Source organism: Cupressus sempervirens, chromosome 4 (genome assembly GCF_028749045.1).
Source record: "Cupressus sempervirens isolate cs-2001-9-10 chromosome 4, ASM2874904v1, whole genome shotgun sequence".
Taxonomy (NCBI): domain Eukaryota; kingdom Viridiplantae; phylum Streptophyta; class Pinopsida; order Cupressales; family Cupressaceae; genus Cupressus; species Cupressus sempervirens.
In genome coordinates, this window is record NC_143121.1 from 63,637,409 (window position 1) to 63,659,956 (window position 22,548).

The following is a 22,548-nucleotide window of genomic DNA, read 5'->3' on the forward strand; positions in this document are numbered from 1 at the left end:
AGTAAACTACCACATCCGTTCTGCGTGCAACATGCCTCAACCGCAAAGAGTAATTACTGATCACAAAAATAAGAAAATGTATTATGATTGAATGAATATTACAAGGTTTTAAATAAAAGTTGTGTTTAATCAAGTTAAAAGATATTAATGGACATAAGGACATTCTAATTAATTTCTGTTGATTCTTTCTTACTTATTCTTGTTGGTTTTTCGGATCTGCTGCAAATGTATTAAGCACTGCCTTATTAGGTATGTGTATTCCAAATGCAACATCCTCATAAATTTATATATATAGGGAGTAGCCCATGAATAGACATGTCCCTTCATGAGACATGTCTATTCATTAATTAGATAACTAATAATGATAGCAAATTTAATCCCATGTGTGTGTGTGTGTGTGTGTGTGTGTGTGTGTGTGTGTGTGTGTGTGTGTGTGTGTGTGTGTGTGTGTGTGTGTGTGTGTGTGTGTGTGTGTGTGTGTGTGTGTGTGTAAAACAATGACCTTATATCTCAATATAAAGAACACATACATATCTAAATTATATTTCTTATATAATTATACATAGGTTTATCCAAGTGAAGCTATCAAACATCAACACTCCCTCTTAGCGTAGAAAAAATAAACACATAAGAATAAATATTACTTCAACATAATATTACAAACAACAATTTTAAGGATATCTCAAAAGATTTCCACTATTTGATATCGCATTTCATATCATGAGTATTGGTCTTCTAGAATATCAACATATGACATTCACCAAGTATCCAAATAACGTTTGATATCACATCTAATATCAAGACTATTGGCCCCCCAGAATATCAATGATACTCGCCAAGAACCCAAATAATGTTTGATATCACATCTGATATCAGGAGTATTGGCTTCCCAGAATATCAATGATATTCACCAAGTACTCAAAAGGTTTTGATATCACATCTGATATCAAAATTATTGGCCTCCTAGAATATCAATGATATTCACCAAGTATTGTTTGAGTAATGGCCTTCTAGAATGTTGAGATGCAAGACATTCACCATATACTCAATTTGCTTGAGCTCATAATACAAGTTATTGTAAGATCATCACTTTAAAGTAACTTATGCAAATTACAAATGACATCATTAGGAAGTTGTCACTTCCTCATGATGTACACAAGGGGTAGGTCTATTAAAATCGCATAGCAACAAGGTATATTCATGAATCACGGTCCTCTTGACTACTACAATTTATTGATCACTGGAGAATCCATCTCAATGTGGTTTACTCCATTTAAATCAATAAGACCAAGATCACCAAAGGTTGACTGAATCACATCCTCTATCTACTCCCTCTCCTTCAAGGTTGCCTCTAATGAAATGCCAGATTCCCTCTGAATCTCAATCTCCCCCTTCCTGTAATAACATTCTTGGAGGAAAAGATCAAGGCACATAGCTCTTATAGTATGTATAAAAATAAAAGAATAAGAAAGAGACTAACATAATTCTGTATTATGATAATTTCAATGTAATATAGATAGAGATCTAATTTAAATATGTACTTTGAACACACACACACACACACACACACACACATATATATATATTCAATCTTCTAAGTATATATCTCTAGTCTATCTTTTCATGTATTTAGTTGGCTCCAACATCACTTCGAATGTCAAAAAATTGAGGAGCTTTCCATCCTGATTTTCTCCACTTACTCTAATGGAATTCTTCTCACTCCACATCAACTATTAAATCCCTTTGGGCCCACTGAGTTTCATGCCTACTCATTTTCTATCTTCATTTTGACTTGCGAAAAAGTCATTTCCAAAAAATGGCAACTTGTTGTAACACAGATTGAATTGTGTGATTGATGGGGGAAGGACATTGTTCTCCTTGCTAACTGTCACTCTTCCATGCACGGATATATTTATTCAATAACTGTCCATTCTTCCCTGCGATCACATATTTTTCATTTTTTATGGGACACGGTGGCTCCCTTTTGTTTTTGTCATTATCAGTATATGGGTTCAAGCCTATTATCCTCTATCTCATAATAAGCCTAGTGGCAAAAGTAAATTATTGTTTGTAATCATATTTGTAAGAACCACCCACCTATACGTATGCTGATTCGATGGACAGTGCATGTTATATTTAAACATGCATACAAAGTACAATTTGTATTGGTAACTCTAGTGACCCTCTCAAATATTGTTCCTATACTTATTGTTGACTTTCTTTCATAGTGACTGAGATAGAGTGCTTATCACATATCGCAGAAAATAGAAGATACGAATTGAGTGGAAGATTCATTTTTCAAACAAAGACTATGAAAAGTGTGGCTACCTTAGACCACGTTCGGTCTACGTATGGATGTCAACAGTATTATTATTGAATAATAATCCCTTGATGATGATGCTACTGTGCATATATTTATCATTCCTTAATGCCTTGTTGGCTTGACTAAACTTTCTCATTTTGTATATTCTATCCATTCACTCACCTATAACCATCCATGATGCCTGGCATATTGTTTCTACGTTCTCCTCTATATTTTCAATCATACTACTGCAAACCATTCCTTCTTTTTTTTGCTGCTCACTTGGATATTTCCTTACTCCCGATTGGAAGCTAATAGTAGCAAAGCAGGAATTGCTCTATCGTCTCTCTTGGTTTGGTGATTTCAAACTGTGTGTGGTTGCTCTTAGTACCTCTTCTAAATACTCCATATTTAATTTTAATTTCTTACCTTCGCAATTTGGCTTTAATACCATGTTGGTTTTTCAGATCTACTACAAATGTATTAAGCACTGCCTTATTAGGTGTGTATTGCAAATGCAACATCCTCTTAGATTTATATATATAGAGAATAGGCCATGAATAGACATGTCTATTCATTAATCAGATAACTAACAATAACAACAAATTTAATCCCATATATATATATTTCTCATATAACAATGACCTTATATTTCAATATAAAGAACACACACACACACACACATAAATTATATCTCATATATAATCATATATAGGTTTATTTGACTGAAGCTATCAAACATCAACAATTGTTATTGTCTATAGGTTTACCCTCTAAAGTTCAAAATGAAAATGCCATCTGGCTACTATTCCTTAACAACAGCTTGCGGACTTCTGAGATTGAACATTCTCTCCCACGAGTGCAATACTCTAAAGCTAATTAGAGTATTTTGAATGGATCGGAATATGTAGAACCCTTTACACATTGTAGTATTTTTTCTAGGTTACTGATTCAGATGGGAATCCGGGTGTACAGGTGTGCGGTTTTTCTAGGGGGGGTGTGTGGATGCATACGCACATACAAAATTAAAACATTTAATAGCTTGTAACTTCACCAATACATATTCAAAAACATCTATGTTCACGAATCCAGTGCAAATCAGCAAATCGTTTTTACATCCTAGGTTATTTTTACGATTCCAGCGCAAATCAGCAAATTATTTTTTCACATGTCTATGCTCTTCCCAGTTTATTTTTGCATGCATTCCACATACGCTAATTTTTATTTCTAGCATATATCTCAAAGGAATGTAAGCTAGTGAACATATGATAAAATAATAACCTAGGATGAGCTCAAGTGGTAACAAGTATCAGACTTTTCATAATGAACACCCTAATCCAAATTCCAAGGGACATGTCGCTGTGTTGAAATTGGATAAAAATACTATATCCCAATCCTCCACTGTGTAATACCAGCAGACAAAGCCAGCTGCAAGTTCCAGGGAAATTTGATTGAAGAGATATCCATCAGTCGAGCAATCAAACCAAAGTTTATACCAAAAAATGAGAATTATTTCTCAATAAAAATATGAAAATAATATGATATTGTAATATCCCCAACAGGGATAATAGAAAATAATATAAAGATATGATGTGTCATGATGTTAGTAGGAAGCTGGCAGGTAGTGGCTTCCAGCCAACTTTTGTATGCATCCGCACCAGAATCCGCACCCAAAAGCTTTTGCCTCCGCCTCCAACCTCCAGCAGGATGAATCGGCATCCTTTACAATTACCACGAATCATTTGTTTGCAATTTTCTAGAACTCTAGTCTTACTGGCAAATAATTTATTTGTGAAGTTTCCATAGAAGAACCAATGGACAATTGATGATTGACCTTTTTTAGGAAGTCATAGTCATTGATTCCAAACAGTCCTCTCGAACACACTGAAGTGAAGCTATTGATCCAGATATTCCCCCCTGCATATCTGAGTGCCTTCATTGACTAAGCTCTCTCTGGACTGGATACTGAGCTAGGACTGAAGACTGAGAGGCTTGGTAAAATTTTAATATATCTTTTGTCTATTGCCCCCTTCTCTCACGGCTGTTAGGAAGTTCTTCACAACTTTTTGGAACCCTTAATTGGATTCGAGGGGATTCCCTTCCATTGGGCCCTTCTCTCTGTTTTTATTGCAGTTGTTGCTTTCTTCTTAGGGCACCGTTTGGTGTCCCTGCTGCGGGCTGTCCCCTGTTTGATGTATTTGGCAGTCCCTTTGACTCTATGTGGTCTTTTGTTGGACATAAATAGATTTTCTTATTCAATCAATCTGATTCATACAATTGAATTTTTAATATAGATGCTTTTGAATGGTTGTTTGCTCTTGTCCAAAATTGGCAATAAGAATAAAGCTTTTCGATACTCTTCAAATACTCCAAAAGATCAAACCATTGGATAATAAACAATGAACTTTTAACAGAAATGCAAAATTAACCATTATCCAAAGTATCAGACTTAAGATGTTATTGTTATCCTATTGCAGCAGAAAACCCCATGAAACAGCCATCTAATTGCAAAAGCTCACAACAAATCAGAAAAAAAGGGCAGGCAAGGATGAGAATGAAAATACCCACAAAAATCTTGGATATATCGTTGTAAACTAATTGCCTGTTCAGATTTTAACCAGAATATATAGATTGCAATAAACTGAAATCACAATAACAGAGACCACAAATATTTTCCTGGGAAAACCCTCCACTTGAGGATGAAAAACCCAGCCCCACAAAATATAGACCCTTTAATGTGTGCTCACACAATTAAAATATTCTCATGCTTATGATTGATAACTCTTATCAGACAATCAATAAGCCATTTTACAGTTTGATCACTTTAGCTATGTAAATACACAGATATCATGAGCTATAAGTATCTCACAGATCCTTTTGACAACACAAATGCCTCTTTTACAATCAATGATCATACATGATCATGAACAGAGCAATTATGAAACATAAGATACACATCCTACAGCAGATTTTTCTTAACAAGTGAATCACAAATAGTACTTCCTAAATAATCATAATACTAAAGCAAAGATATTTCCCTTATTATCAAAGATAGATGAATGCTTCAAAGTTCAAATACTTGAAAAAACCCTCAACTGCACACTCTGAGATCATGAAAAATCTGAGAATGCACGTACATGATTGTCTCTATCTTCAATACTCCCTTTTGATTCTTTCTCATAGACATATGACAGTATCACTATAACTTAGCACACAACCACAATGCCACCTCTTGATACACAGCCAAGCTAGCAGCTCACAATACCCTACCAAGCTACCAGCTGACGATACACAAAAAAAAAAAATATTACCCAGATGAAAATCGCAGCTCATGTGTATCAGAGCTGAGTGTATACAAAGGTAAAACTTCTCACTGTTGACAAAACAAAACAAGGACTCTCTTTTGTCTTTTCTTGCAATAATATTATAATACTGAAATGGCATACAATACCAATAGACATACCAATAGACTCCATGAATACTAATAGACGGGAGTTAAGAAACCACTGGGGCAATTAGGAGGATGAACCAACACCTCCATGGTATATAACCGATGCTCAAAGAATATTGATAACTGCCATCATTAGAATTTTGCATGCTCATGATGTCGTGTCATCGCACATGGTGCCAGGAGAGATACAAATCACAAACTGAAGAAATAGAATAATATCACACAATATGATAAATAAGGAGAACATAGAGTGGCAAAAATGCTCTAGCTCATGCCCAGAAGAGACACCGAAGGAAGACTGTTTCTGCTGGAACCCAAAGATGGAAAGCCTCACATACAGTAAGGAACGGTTACAGGAACAGCAGCTTGAAGATATACCATCAGCCATCATGACAGAGAATTCTCAGCAACAGGTTTAAACATCTCTGTCACAGCCACTGACTTCTGCATTGCCATCTTAGAGCAGGTTGGAGAAAATGCTTACAAGCTTGAATTAGTTCATGAAATGTACACTGATCAATTATAAAAATTTGCACCCAGGATAGAAGTTGGAGATTATCGTATGTATTTGGATATGTAGCGACCAGGCTAAGAAACAATTTGGTTAGATAGAAATCGGAAGGAGTGGATAGTAAAACTATTTAATCCTATTTGGAAGCAACCTACTATTTGTGGATATGGAACAAACCAGAAATTGGTTTGGGAACCAAGAATGCCTGCTCTAAATGGATCACCTATGTTGTATGAACAACAACAACAATTGGTAATAATCAACAGCCTCCATCAAAGCTTGTGATAAGAATTTTTTAAAAAATATCCCTAATCAGCATTTCTCACATTTTCTATCCTTTTGCCATGGCCCCCCTTAGATTCTTAGTGCACTGTAATACACAAATATAAGACAATCTTGCATGGTCATTGTTTCACGTTCCTTATCTTGATCCCAAACTCGCTTTGTCAATTGGCTATACCTCATAGTTGAGTGCTAGTTTAGATTTATGGCTGCCTTCATTCTTTACAACTGATTCCTGCATCTGAAGGTTTCTTGGTTTGTATGCAATCCGCAAGCCCATTCCCACTTGTCATTGGATTACTTTGATCAAATGGTCCAGAAGGTCTGAAGTCTAATTTTGTGCGCTTGGGCTTTTAGGCTTCCCCAGCCATCTATCAGGTTCTTTTAATCATAGTTTGCAAACCTGGACTCAGAGAGTACTCGGCAAGCCCAAAAATATTAACTCGGCAAAAACCTGGAGAAAACTTGACAAAAACTCGACAACATAGAAAGAACTAACTATTAAAATCCCTTAAAGAAACATATTTGATTTGTAAAAATCAATTACGAAGTGTATTAAAATTAGATATTGACATCTTGAAAGAGAAAATGCATGATTTTGTAGCAAAAACAGCACATGAATTACACATTCTAATCAGCATTTTGCCTGCATTGACATTTTTGCCCCTAGATTTTTGTGTCTATAAAAATGCTAGAGTTAAAATTGAAAGTACTCGCCCAACAAAAAAAATGTAGAGTACTTGGCAACTCGGGGAGTATTCGGAGAGTTTGCAAACTATGCTTCCAATGATTCTCAAGAGTCCATGGAAAAATGAAGTTTTATTGGCATAAGTCCAATCACTGGTCTGTTTTTTGCCAATGGTGAACCACTTCTATGTGATTGGTTTCATAATGATTGAGGCCCATTTTTAGTGGCAATGAAGAGTGGGATCCACAGGTAAAACAACAGGCAAAGGTGAAATGAACATAATGAAAGGATTATTTTATTTCCCATAGAGCTTGTATTAACTTTGTAGTTATTAATCGACAGTTAATAGTTCATAGAGATTTCACTCTCTCTCTCTCTCTCTCTCTCTCTCTCTCTCTATATATATATATATATATATATATATATATATATATATATATATATATATATATATAAATTCCCCTACTTTTTCTAATAGCTATCCCTGCCATCCCCAAAAAATTGGCCCAGAACCATACTTGTACCAAAAACATGCCTGGTCCCCTAATACATCGAGGTCCCCAAAACTCTGTGGAGCATAGGAAATTTTCGCCCACCAAAGTAAAGTTGTCTTTGAGAGGATAGTGAATTGCAAGGTGAGATTAAAAAGTCCTTAAATAAAGACAAAATCCAAATTTCAAGATGAAATTCCTTGTATAATGCAAACTCTCAAATTGATTCAGAATGACACATCATTTTATTGCCTTCACTGAAACATGATAGGGCAAGCCTTTTTCAAAAAAAATAATGTGATTTGATATCATCAGCTAAAGATATGGAGAGGGAAAGTTGGATCCGCAGAACTCCATTGCATCACTCACATGTGAATGTGACAATCTTGCATGCAAGAATGTTTGAATGTGCTTCTACAAATTTGGTGAATGATAATGCAGGCTTTTGGGTCCTTGTGAAAGCATTTGTAAACGTTTCATACTACTAACTTGTTTGTGCTTTGATGATAGAGGATATGAATTTGGCAAAGAAGTACCAAATGACAGGATTGATTGCACAATAGAAATTATTCCCTGTTGTCCTCACCTTGGTCTTCGATTTCAAGAAACAATTTTGTGGGCATTACATGTCATTCACAATGAGCAGTTGTGTGTCATTTTCTGAAGAACAAGCAGATGCCAGAGATTGTTTGATTGTGAGAGTTGTCGAAAATGCCACATCGAGTATTGCCCATGAAACTAACGTGTTCTAATTTCTCAGGTTGCAAGGGAGAGACCTTTTGCATGGCAGATAACAGATAAGAATCGCAATGCCATGTTCAATATGCAATGTGGCCAGTGCAGGCAAAATGTAAGATGCATCATTGCTGAAGAGGTTTTGTCACGGATGCGAAGAAGGATTATTTTCACATTTGCTCTCTATGTTCTTGTTAAATGCTTTAGATTTGCTACAGTCTTTCTCTGTCCTAAAATTTATTATTGGGAAAGTGATTAGGCAGTGTGTCATCTTTGATGAATCTTTTCTCTTAGCAGTTTAAAACAATGGTTTTTGGAAGGGAGATGCTTATGTGAGAGGTTTGTTTCCTCTGGTTTCTCTGTCCAACGGTCATGCATATGTTTGTTGTATGTGATAACATTAAACATGCCCTAGAGACTCAGAATTTTCGATTCACTAGAAATGCCTTGCATAGGCACCAGGGAGCTTTGGGGGTAGCATTGGTGCAACAAATTTGTTCCAAAGTGATTGCTCTTTCCATTCTGATTCAACATGATCACTTGCTTGATGACCCACTTCCTGTTCCAGATTTAGATGACATGGCTATGCAAGAGGATGTTTATGATAACAGGAGTGCTAGTAACCAACCACTTCATGCCGAGCCAAGAATAGAAGTGCAACTACGCCTTGAGGATAGAATAGAAGAATAAAATGTTCACCTCCCATCCTATTTTGCTTCTTCTACCATTTTTTGCATTGATTTTACTTATGGTCAGCTTTAATGAATAGCTTTATTGCAGCTTTTCATGTGTTTAGTTATGGGAAGTACTTTGATAACAGATTTGGTTATTGCCAATCTGGAGTTTTCTTATTGTTAGACGATTTTTGAAGCCTTTGTGTTTGTTGTTGGCTCTGGTTAAACTTGAGAGTGTAGGCTGAAGATTGTATTGTTTGGTGGAAGGATTTTTGAAAAACTGGTTGATAAGAGCCTTTTTTCATGTAATTAGTAAACTATTATATATTAATAATATTATCAGGATTTATGCCATTTTCCCCAAAAAAAAATCCGTAGGAGATTTAGGAACCTATGAAATGACAAGTGAAATTTTTATAGAACGAGGAATTCTAAAATGACAAGTCGATAAAACATTAAGGAAGAAAGGAATTACAAGGTAAGAAACACAAATCCTTGACCAACTTTGGGAATACCAAGTTAGACAATATCAAAAAGAACTTTCCAAGTTCCAACAACATATGGACTACAGAAAATCGATATTGGAAGCTCAAGATATGCTCCAATATTAAAAAATGGCCAACTTGGCTAAAAAAGAAGGCAACTAGTCAACTTCAAGCAAAAATGTGGGGGTTCACAAGAGCACGATAGATGATGAGTAAGCGAGTAACTACACCGACAAGCACACTACACCAACCTCCCACAAGTCACCTGCAAAGCACCACAAACTACCACACAAATACACAAGAAGCCTTTTGCAACCATGTGAGCCTATGCTCACACTATCCTTTGGGCACTAAGCTATATAAATAGGAAAAATGTAACTGATGAATATGGGACTAAAGTCCTTGCAAAAATGGTGCTCTTCTAATCATGGGCCCATCTTGAGCATTGCAAAAACCCTAATCTTAACATACTTTAGAAAAATGACAAATATTTACTACAGATCATAACTAGCAATCACACCTTAGTGTGCAATGGGTATGCCAATTAGATATTGAAGATCCACTAAATATCCGTCCTTTTGTTATGATCCCCCTCATCCTCTCTGTATATAATTTTCTCTCTATCAATCTATCTCACAATCTATATCTTTTTCTATCTCTTTTTGTCTATCTCTCCCTCTTTCCTTCTTTCTTCTTTATATTAGTATCTTCCATATCACCCTACCACCCCCTCTCTAGTTTGAGAAAAGTTGTACACAGTTGATTATGGGTTATATTTCACCATGTTCCACTTTATAAACCTTTAAATATGTCAAGGGAGTTTTATTATGCTTGTTATGCATTAAATTTGACTATGTCTCGCAGTTACAAATTTTAAGCATGCATGTGAAGTGCATTATCATAAGTTAATTATGGCCTACATTTGATTACGATCAATTCTTCCTATATATCTCTAGATCTCCCTTAAATCCCTATATCTCTACATCTCCATATTTATTCCCCCATTTCTTCTGCTATTTATATCTATGAGTATGGAATCTGCAATTTTAAATGAGCCTCCACTAACAAATAGTGCTTAAAAGTATGGTATTTGTAATGTTGAGAGAAAAATATTTGAATATGATCATTTTGCATTCAATATATGCTTCAAGATGAAGACTCACACATACTATCACAATCATTGTGAACAAATATACTTGTCACAACATTATACGAAAAATGCGTTACATTGAATGAAATAGACATATAATTTCATATACAAATGTTTACATTTTCCCTATCTATCTTAGTCATGTATTATGTCATGCATTTATACTATGCTTTGATTTTGTACTAAAAATTTGTAATAACTAAATTTTTTTGATACATTCTTGAAAATGCAAACTTACACTTATCACCATCTTTGTTGTAAGAAGATATACACTAGGCAAAATGTATGTTACATTGAATGAAGTAGACACATGATTACATATATATAAGTCACATTTATCTATCTATCTTAGTTGTATACTTCATCATGTATTTATACAATGCTTACATTTGATGGTTAAGTAGTACTTTTAATACACATTTCCTTGTTCTTGGAAAGAAAGATATTACTTTCCATGACACAAAAATTGTTGATTCATCCCCTTTAATGAGGCACAAGTAGGAAGTTGTGAATTTGACTTCACACCCGACAATTGTAATTTCCTAATAGATTCTAAAGCCTTTTTATCCAATCCATTTGAGAGTAATCTGTGACCAGTACAGTCCATAAAAACACATTTCTTTGAGGCACTATGACAAAAATTTTCTATGTCATTTTTACTGTCAAATTTGAATTTATATCTAGCAAGAGAATTACAACTATGATATGTGACAACATTCCTCTCTCTCCTTTATGCTTTGACGAATACTTATCCACTATTCTGAAGCTCCATTTTCGTATGGGCAAGGGATGCCAGTATGGGTTATAGAATCTTCCCTTATGCCTTCCAACTGCATTTTCTTGACTTATTTTATCAACAACAAAATCAAATTGTACAAAATCATTCCATTTAATGAGATGACATATGTTTGAGGCATTTTGTCAAACAATTCATGTGCCTTCTCCATTCTTCCACATTTTGTATACATGCCTACCAAAGTAGCTGCAACAACAACATTTTACAAAACTCCTCTATTCTTATGTTTTGATGGATGTACATTCCCTAATTGAAATCTCCCATTTTAGCATACACAAGAAGGATTGTGGAAAAGGTTGTAGCATTTGGGTTTACACTTGTTTGCTTGAATATTTCTTAAGATTTTTCATCAAATCCATTTTGTGTATATCCTACAATAATTATAGTCCAAAATAGGAAACTTCTTTCGGGCATCATGTCAAATGACACAAGCGGTTCCAGTGAAGAATACAAAGAAAACCAAGAAGGCAACACAACAATTGCACTAGAGGGGTCCAAATTGGACAATAGTAAAAATAATGAACAATTATTGAATGAGGCGAGAATCATGTCATTAGTGAATAGCAAGAACCCAGTAAAGCTTCAAGGCTCTCATGTCAATGGTAACCAACATTCTGACTTTAATTCCTTCCTAGAGTGTTTAGCCTAACGAACAAGGCATTATTTTAAAGGGAAAAGCTTACTTTCTAGGGCATGATAACTATGTGAAGGAGTGTGTGCCTTCAAGCTATTTGGAATTTAATTTCAAATAGGACTAATAACTCTATTGATTCCATTTTGTGGAAATCTAATCTATAAACAAAAAGTTCGACCATGTCATTCATCCCAGTCATACACGTGTTGCTCATTGATAGTATTTTCTTTTCCCTTCCCAATCAAGAGTTTTCTCTGCATTACAACACCATTGACATGACATTTCCCTAATCTTTCAATATTTTTGAGGATAATCACTTATTTTCAATTAGTTGTAAAATCTAAGGCAAAAGTAGAATCTTTTGGGGGCACAAAAGATCTTGCAACTCTGTGTAAGCAAATGCATTGCCAAATTGTGGGACTATAAAGACAACTGTTGTTGCAAGGGAATCATACTACGAAAATAGCTCTACAATGAGATGCAATCATAATTATGAAATCCTTCCCAACGCACTATTGTTGTTCAAATAGTGGTCTTTGCGTCAGGGTCGTTGGATGAGAGCACATTATAGAGCACCTGTTGCCCCAGTTCACTCATGAATCGTTAGAGCACAAAATCCTCGTCGAACTCAAAAACTCGAGGATCTGAGAAGTCCCCTTTTCTCCACACTAAAAAGACCATCACAGGATTTTTGGTTTTCTCGTATTGAAATGACATAGAAGTCATAACCTCATAAGCCATGGATTTCACCAAGGGCATGTTCTCGAAAGCTCGCACGATAATCTGACTACCACCAATTGTTCGAATAGAGGCATGAACTTCATCCACCAAGTTCTTGTATAGTCGTGCACCCAATTGCCTACATGCCTAATTAATTGAATTGGTTGTATTGAGCAGTGCATATGACGAACTCTGCACAGTCAAGTTCAACATTGTTGAATTGTAGCATATAGAATTCTTTTGCAGGCACACCAAGGAGTTTAGTTGTCGATTCATCGAAAGCAGTTGTCCACAATGCTCTAGTATGGTCTTTGATCTTGACTTGAAGTACATACCTATAATCACATTCTGAAAACATGGTGAGACATTTTGGGCAGTACCACTTGCAGTCACTATATTGTTCAACCCTTTTCTTACACTGCTTTCCTAATATGACAAGGGGACAAACTAGATAACAAAATTTCTTCCTTACGACAAAAACAAGGGTTTCTTTGACAATGCATTGGAGAGGTTTTGAGGAATTTGGACATTTATCTTCAATCATGGTAATAGTTTTCTGTGCTAAAATTTGAGGCAGATCTAGTAGGGTGGGCATTGGTGTAAGACAGTTATGCTCATGTGCAGCAAACCAAGACTATAGTTAGTTGGTTTCTTCAACATTAGGGTTTATAAGTAACTGTGGAGTGGCAAGTGTGCTTACAACCTTACCATTGTATTTTTCCACACGACCATTTTTTACAACAAGCACAGTTGACTTTTGTAGATGATACATTTCTTGTAGTTGTGCACCTTCTTTCATTGTTGCCTATCCCCGCAAAATTACATTGATAGTGGATGTAGAAACATCAATCATCTTGAGACTCCTTCTAACAACCTCAGTTCCATCTCACCTTTTTATTGTAGAGGTAGGATCCACACAAATGACAATTCCAATAAGATCAAGTGTACAATTAGTATTTGTATTTAGAATCTGTGTGATGGGAGTAAAAGTGTATCAAAGTGTTAGAATTAAGAGTTCATCTTCACATAGAGAAAGTTGTGAATCTTCATTTAAAGTGATTTCAAAATCACTGTCCAACTTATTATAGAACTCGTTTGCATATTTGATGGTACCACCAGATAATGTGTAGACACTCCCAACTTGGACTTTGTCAAAGTGGAGGTTTGCAACATCATTGAAGCAATTTATCTGAATTTCAGTCTTTTCAGTCTCAATAATGTCAAAATTGAACATATGACCATTCCCATTCTTTGAGTTGAATTGGTATTTATCCTTCTCCATAGTCACACAACCTTTAATAGTCCACATTGTTTGATATGGGTTCAAACTTTTAAATGGAGTGATTGTTAAAGTTCGACATTTTTTTTGTAGAGATGCATCAAGGCCAAACATCAATTTTGTAGGAGTCATATATGTTGATGTGCCAATGTGTTCAACATTTGTCCTCGTGCTCAATGCACTAAGAAAAGATTGTTTTACATTTTTCTCTGGTTTTTTGAATAAGTTAAGAACACCAATGATATCATGTTCTGTGTGTAGAACCTCTAAGTTGGAGATTATAATCCACCTAAATAGGTAGGTAAAGTAATAATATTAGTAAGTTTACATAATTGCATAATAAAACAAGAAGGGTTTCATTAAATAGAATCATAGTAGAAGTTGACTTACCTCGACTAAAAAATGGTGAGAATTGAATAGTGGGTGACATGTATTATAGAACCTTTTTGGATCTTATTTGAAGTTATAAGATCATTAAACTTCCTTGGCAAGGTTGCTTTTTGTAGGTGAAGGCCATCAAAGAGCTCTAACTTGTACCTATTTGTTGCTTGAGTTCCTTGTCAAAATGGTGAAATGCCAAAGTCTTGGAGATGTGGTTGCACATGTAGGTTGTCATTGTTGACAAGTCTTATTGCATCTTCTGTAAGAGTTTGAGACATAACTTGAAAGATTGTATTTTACCAATAAGATGAGATAGGGATTATCATTATCTTGTTTAGAATTACAAACATAGTGATTAAAAAAAACAAATTAAATTTAAAGGAATATGTGTTTGTCAATATCCTAATAGCCCACATTACATTAGTAGGGGTGGACCTAAGCAATATACTATGGTACCAACTTGCACGAGAATGTAGTGGTCATAGTAGAACAAGAGTAGTTGTAGGTCACTTTGACATGGTTGGAAGCATGTCTATGGTGAAGAGTACGAGGGAAAGTAATTAGTAACTATAGTGGCCTCCCATTAAAAATATAAGCCAAAGAAAATGGAAGGTAACATCAATTTAACTTCATGCTAAAACAATGCATACTTGGATATTCTTACTTATATATACTTCCTTGTATTAAGTGTGTTGTCATGTATGTGTTGAATGCAATGGAAAATAATATCCTTTCACATTTTCATATACTCTAAGAAGTCAAAGTAATATAAGATCCATTCATGTTGTCTACTAAGCAGGAAACTATAATAATGTTAACTATATTAAGTATCGTAGTTCGAAAGCAAAAAATGTACACGTGCAAAAGGAATAGAGGTAAGAAGGCATACCAAGAATATGCAATCCAAAATAAATGTCTTCAACTACACATTTTGTGATGCAAAGTGTGTTACTAGACGAGGAGTAATATTTGCCATAAATTGTTAGTGTGGCTGAAAAAGACATAATTGGTTTTAAAAAATGGTAAAAATCTTGTTAAAGAAGGAAGGAATAAGAAATTTTGGTAGGGCTTTTAAGAGCATTTGTCAGTAGAAAAATGGTCCTTCAAATTCAATAACAGTAAGGTGATGACAACTATTGCAAGGATAACAAGAAGTGTGGTAGATCTAGAAATCTATCTGAAACATGAAAACAACTATAAAGAATCTTCTCCTCCATCATTAATTAGTATGCTTCCTAGTTGCAACTGTTGCTTTATTTTCTTCCATAACAGATTCTCTACAGATTGGACTATCATAAATGGTCATCATTTCATTTCATTTTGCATCAATTTTATTATGTTTTACAAGGTGACCTTAATGATGTGTAATATGTTATTCATATCTTAGCAAATAAGAAATTGAATATATGATGCTTTCCCCAGAAGTGAATTAATCTAGATGCAAAATAATTAAATTTTATAACAATAATAGCGGCCCTCTCCTCATCCATCATCGGTGATCAACATACCATATAACAAATATTGTCTTACATATACACAGAAAAAATAAATAAAAAATGTAAATGCTTATACAGATGGAGCGATCTAAGTTTTTAATTAATACAATGCCCCTTTGCATGCTCTACAGTTGTTGGAGGACTGGGGGTTTGAGTGGAGCCCATATCCAAATGTCGTAGGCACTTTCAGATGGTTATGCAGTAAAACCGAGGAGTGTAGAGAAACCAGCAATAACAGATCAAAGACCCATCAAATCTGTGTAGATCAGAGGCACATGAGCTAGGTCAACTATTTGGGTGGTTCTTGAGTGGTTGGGCCAAGAGAGGGCTAGCTGGTAGCTTAGCTCACTTTGAAAGATGGCCTTTATTAAAGGATGGTTGCAATAGAGAAGAGAGGAGAGTGCATGATCATTAAAACGTATCGCATTCTGGTGGACAAACTAAGGACATTAGATCCTGAGATATTATAAATTCTAATGTGAGTATTCCACAACTATGTTGTCTTAATCGTAGATTAAACAAGATTTTTCTTTTTTTTTGTATACATAACAATGATCCAGGTACTATGCAGTGTGTGAAAAAGCCTTCCTGACATACCAAAGACATGGAATGGTTGATACAATGGCTGGTGGTGGTGGAGAAGGTGGGACCTTTGAAGGGTTCAAGAAGAGGCTGCAAATGGAGTTTGAATTCATGGCAAACATGGAGGCATGGAGGGTGAAAACATTAGGGCTACAAGGTCTGTGTGTGGCAGAGTTGAGGGCAATTTTGAGGGAACAATAGATTCAGAAAATCAATTATTTTATAACCGACAATACTGGGTCTATGTCTACAGATAAATAATATATAGAATAAGGAACTTATTGTCCATGAGAGATACTCTTAAAGCACTCATTTGGAGCAGGCATGTGATGAACTATTCATGACGATAGTGAAGGCAAACATCTTAGTGAGATCGGGTAGGTGAGCGGGCAAGGGAGAACAAACAGAGGCCTAAACCATGTGTGTCAGAATCGGATTTATATGCAGAGTACGCAACCAAGAATGGGACATCACCTTCACATGCCTATAATCTGCAATGTCAATATAATTCTCTAGATTGAGGAAAATATCTGTGATGGACTCTATGGGATTGGGTAGGATGTGTGATTTGAACAAAATAGAAGCCAAGTGGAACACTTTTGAATTCAATTGTGAATAACTACAATGCCTTTGAGGTTGCTACTATGCAGCAGGACAACGAGGCATTCTTTTCATACAGATGACAATATTGTTTTCTGAATATAGAAAAATGCTTTCAAAAATATAAAACGAAAAACATGAACTTGAAGCTGCCAGAAGTAGCTATGATAAGTTGAGATTGTCTGCCAAAAGTAGCAGCAATAGGTCAAGGTTGATTGTGGATACTGCAGAAATGGTGGATGACAGAAAAATGAACAAAAACTGATCACTATTTAAAGACCCACTATGCAGCCCAAAAGAGTTATCTAAGCGCAATCCTGTCAAATCATGGATCGGTTGGCTATTCAAAACAAATCCTTTTACATAGTTGCATGCCAAATCTTGTCAAAAAGCCAAGAAAATCATCAAATTCAACATTTAACATCAATGATGATGGAATCATGTAAAACTAAATTTGCTTCAAATCATTCCAATCTAACAAATCCTGTAAACAAGCTGATTTCATAGAAGAGTTAACGCTGATATCCATCAAACAGTAGATTGGAGAGTAAATGTTGAGTTAATGTGTATGCCTCTGATAGTAGAGTTAATGTTGATATCTATCAAATCATAGATTTGAGACTAAATGGAAGACTTAATGTGTATGCCTCTTCAAGATTTAACATTAATGATGATGGATTCAGGTAAAACTAAATGTATTTCAAATCATTCCAATCTAACAACTCCATTGAACAAGCTGATTTCATAGAAGAGTTAATGCCAATATCCATCAAACTGTAGATTGGACAATAAATGGAAGACTTAATGCATATAACTCTAATAGTAGAGTTAATACTGATATCTATCAAATCATAGATTTGAGACTAAATGGAAGAGTTAATGCATATGCCTCTTCAAGATTTAACATTAACGATGATGGATTCAGGTAAAATTAAATGTGCTTCAAACCATTCCAATCTAACAACTCGAGTCAACAAGATGATTTCATAGAAAAGTTAACACTGATATCTATCAAACCGTAGATTGGAGAGTAAATGGAAGAGTTAATGTGTATGCCTCTGATGGTAGAGTTAATGTTGATATCCATGAAATCATAGATTTGAGACTAAATTGAAGAGTTAATGCGTATGCCTCTGATAGCTATTACGATCACTCTAAAATATGTTCGGCAAATGGTTTTCTGATAGTTGTGTTGGGTCGGTAAATGCTATTCTGATAGTTTTTTTAAAGTAAAGTCCACCAAGATAACTGAAAGGAGGGGAGAGGTGAATCAGTTATCCATTTAAAACAACTCTCAATGTATTTATTAATTATGAAACATGTAAACAAAAGATGCAACAACTATAGAAAGATAACCATGCTCAATAACACCAGATATGTTAACTAAGGAAACCTAAAGGAAAACCCCAGTGGGGATGGTACCTAGAAAATGATGTACTAATATAAAAGTTCCTAGTGAAAGGATAGACCCTGAAGGAGTCAATAAAATACAATCAGTACATATGAGTCCTTGTTAAGAGACTTCAAATCCATGTTAGGAGATTCCAACCTTGTTAGGGGATTCCAACCGTGTTAGGAGTTGATAGTAGGACAACTAAACCCACTATCCAAATAGCCTTAATACTATTATTTCTGAATAATACAATATGGAATAACAACTATCCAACTAGCAACTTATCTTGCCAAATCAGTTCCTTTTAAGCTCACTGTGCATCAACCACACCAAACTCTGCTCTAATCTTCACAAGTTCGCATATCAAACTCTCACAATGCATATTACAAAGATATGACCGCATACCACACTTTGCATCCAAGGAAAGCTTATTTCCTTTATACCAAGTCCGAAAACAATATATTGAGTCAGCCTTGAGGCTTTCTCAAATTAATAATAATATAAGACCATCTTAAAATATTACAATACATGTTACATTACAATTTTACTTTATCCAAGATTATAAGAATATTGTCGGCTCACAGTATTCATAACTTTTCACTCCATGATCTTCTGATTATGCCCTTTGAACCAAGGCATCTCTAACATATCTTCAACCTCTGTCTCAGTCGCTCAAGCCAGTTCCATTTCTGTGAGGAGATAGATTCAAAATAACGGTACCTTCTTTGTGAAAATGTTGTCTAAAAGCTGCCTTCGCTAAAATCCTCATAACTACGTCCAATCTTCATATTTCCATATGCACTCTTAGATGTAACATCTAGACATACTATAGATCATAACCTCAAGTGCGCATAAGCTGATCTTCAATCCTCAAACCACACCAAATGCTTCTACCTCTATAACTCTGTCAATCTTCACAGAATAACCAATATGTTGACATCAACGACAAACACAGTCATGAATGCAACACATAAAATCTGAATCATATCTCTGGCAATGCTAATATACTTCCCTATAGTAATACCATCAGCATTCATGCTAACAGGCCGAACAAGAAATGTTTACCATTGATAGAAAACAGGCAGGAGACTTGTGTATGCATAAGTGATCTTCCACAAAGACGGTAGAGCTAAGGAGTCCACATAAGCATGAAGGAAAGTGACTTAGAGTTCAAAAATGAATGGGACAAAAGATTAAAATGCAAATAGCTGGTCTGCAAAGTTAGTGAAAAACCAGAAATTTATAATTTTATTTGAAGTTATCAATTTAACACCCTTGCTTGATAAATACACTCCAAAATGAAAATATATATTTTCTAAGATCCTCCAAATTTCCAAACCACATTTTGTATTACAGTATCTTTGTTTTTAATTTGAACCCACCTATACTAGGCACAAAAAAAATTTGTGGTTAATGCTATGGTTTTAGCCACAAGGGTGACAATGCCAAATTTTGTTGTTGGTAATGCCATATTTGCAGTAGTGGTGTAGCTTTAGGCTACAAACCAGTCATTACTGATGAATGTGCTATACACCTCTACTATAATAGTTGGTAGTTGTGAGATAGTTTTTGCTACAAGTACTACATTATCTTGTAGCTACAATGCAAGCGTAAACCTATGCAATACTATGCAACAAGATTTTTTTATTGCTTCTTCAACAATACAATTTGCATGAATAAGAAGAAAAATATTTTCTTAAAGTTGAGGAATAATGCTCTGATTTTGATGATTTGATACTCAAACTATAAATTCCTGGGACTTTTGTTTGCATAAAAGAAAGTTCGATTCAACCTAAAATGCTCCAAAGGATTAAGTACTTGCCAGATTTGGCATGGATCTCTCAAGTTCAAACTATTTTAGATTTGGCCTCTAGTGTCCAAAATGAACATGTCAAAAAGAAAAAATGACATTGTAAAACACTATGACCTCAACTGTGAGCTCAAATTTGCTCAAAAATATGTTCAAAGAAACTTGTAAAAGAAAGCCACAAGGTAAAAACCCAAACTTGGTATTTTTTTAATGCTCAAAAGCATCATTTGATGGAAGAGAAGATCATATTCACATTCTTTTTTCAAAGAGTTGATCTCTAATCCTAAAAATGAATCAGATTTATGACATATAGCTTTTATATCATATTAGAGTTTGTATGAACAACAGAAGCTAATCACAAAACAAACTAACAAAAAGAATAAAAAATAATTACATTCAATACTGTAGAGACGATTTATAAAAAGTAATATACAATATTTGGGGATCTTGGATACATAAATCAAGGAGATGACATGTTCAAGAGGTGTGAGAGTAGTTATAGTTAAGAAGTGAGATAACTCAGTATAACTAAATAGAGATGGCACATAACTAGAAACAATCAAGAATTGATGAAGTACCTGTGACATTCGTGAACCTAAAGTCAAGATGAACACATCATTATCAGCTCCCTGACTGAGAACAATTAGATATTCCTATTATCCTAAGAAAAATATTAAACAGATCTAGCATCACACTCAGATAAAACATATCCAAGATGAAACATTGAAAAGTAGTGACAAATCTTATTAAAGGTGGTAACCCTTTCCCTTGTAAGGTATAAAGAGGAGATCATTCCAAGCAAACATCAATACATCATCACTCATTAATGTATCACACAATAAAGGAATCTATGAATCAAAATGTTGAGTCAAACAATCAATTAATTAGCAAAGATCAATTCAACAAGGTGAAATAAAAGACAATCAAATTATCATCAACCAATTCACACCTTGGAATCAGAAACCAATCAATTCATCATTAAAACATCAATAATTTATTGGCAGCCTATCAACCCACATTCATTTGTTCAATCATCAAAAGAAGAAGACATAATAAGAGAAGAAGAGATTATAAACTCAGACCAGCAATCTGGGTGTGAATATTGTGTGGCACGTATAGCACTAAAATATATTTTTTCATTGCATTATATAGATGCAGTCCTGAAGTATGATATCATGTGGTTGTTCATATACTGATGTATAGAAAGACATGTAAGCTGTGTAATTCTAATTAGCTGATAGGCTATTTTATGTGGGAATGACCTCCCACCAAATTCCTCATGTCTCACACTGGAAAACACAACTTATTGGGAAAAGCAAAACCCGATGCCAGAAAAATATGTAAGGGATGATAAATGATGAAAGCCAAACAACATTTATAACACATCAGATTCCATTTAAAGCGGTTTTAACACAGTCACACTCCAATCGCATTTAAAGTGGTGTTGAAGCAGGCAACACAATGCAAATAAAATATGATAATATGCAAGGCATTCAGAAAAATAAGGGCATTCCAATGTGTAATGCGCTCCACCCTCTATTGTGCAAATGGTAAGAAGTTAGGCAAAAAAACTTGGCAAAAGTGTTTCTTGTCCTACACGTTTTTCATCAGATCTCCCATGTATTTGAACCGACAATGAAAATCCAATCTCCTTCAGCATTCAAGTGACAAACCAAATAAAAAACTGCAGGATTTTGACATCTTTGGATATGTCTAATTACCCTTGGATCAAGTCTTTGTGCTTGGCATTTTAGTTGGTACATGAGTTTATGATTCCTATATGACAATTTTGGTGGCTCACTTTGGGCAGATTCTATGTTTGTCTGAAAGGCATTTTGATAAATAGAGGGGCTATTTGTAACAATATATTTAAAGAATAAATTGTACAATTTTTTTTTGATAGAATTATGAAATATTTTGTAAATAAATATGTTTGTTTGAAAAATATTTCAAATTAGATTTTTGAATCTGTGTATTATGTGAATGTGGAGTTTGAAGTTTTAGGTATTATAATAATATCATGTATATGTATCTAATATTAGTCATTAAGAGGTGTGCATTCTAAATAATTATGTACTATGATTACAA

General features: G+C 34.7%; 1 pseudogene across 1 annotated transcript in view; it reads right to left on the minus strand.

Moving 5' to 3' along the window:
* Positions 1–22,548, minus strand: part of LOC149559953 (protein LEAD-SENSITIVE 1 pseudogene) — a 40,792-nt pseudogene that overhangs the window by 880 nt on the left and 17,364 nt on the right. The gene's annotated exons all lie outside the window — the stretch shown is intronic.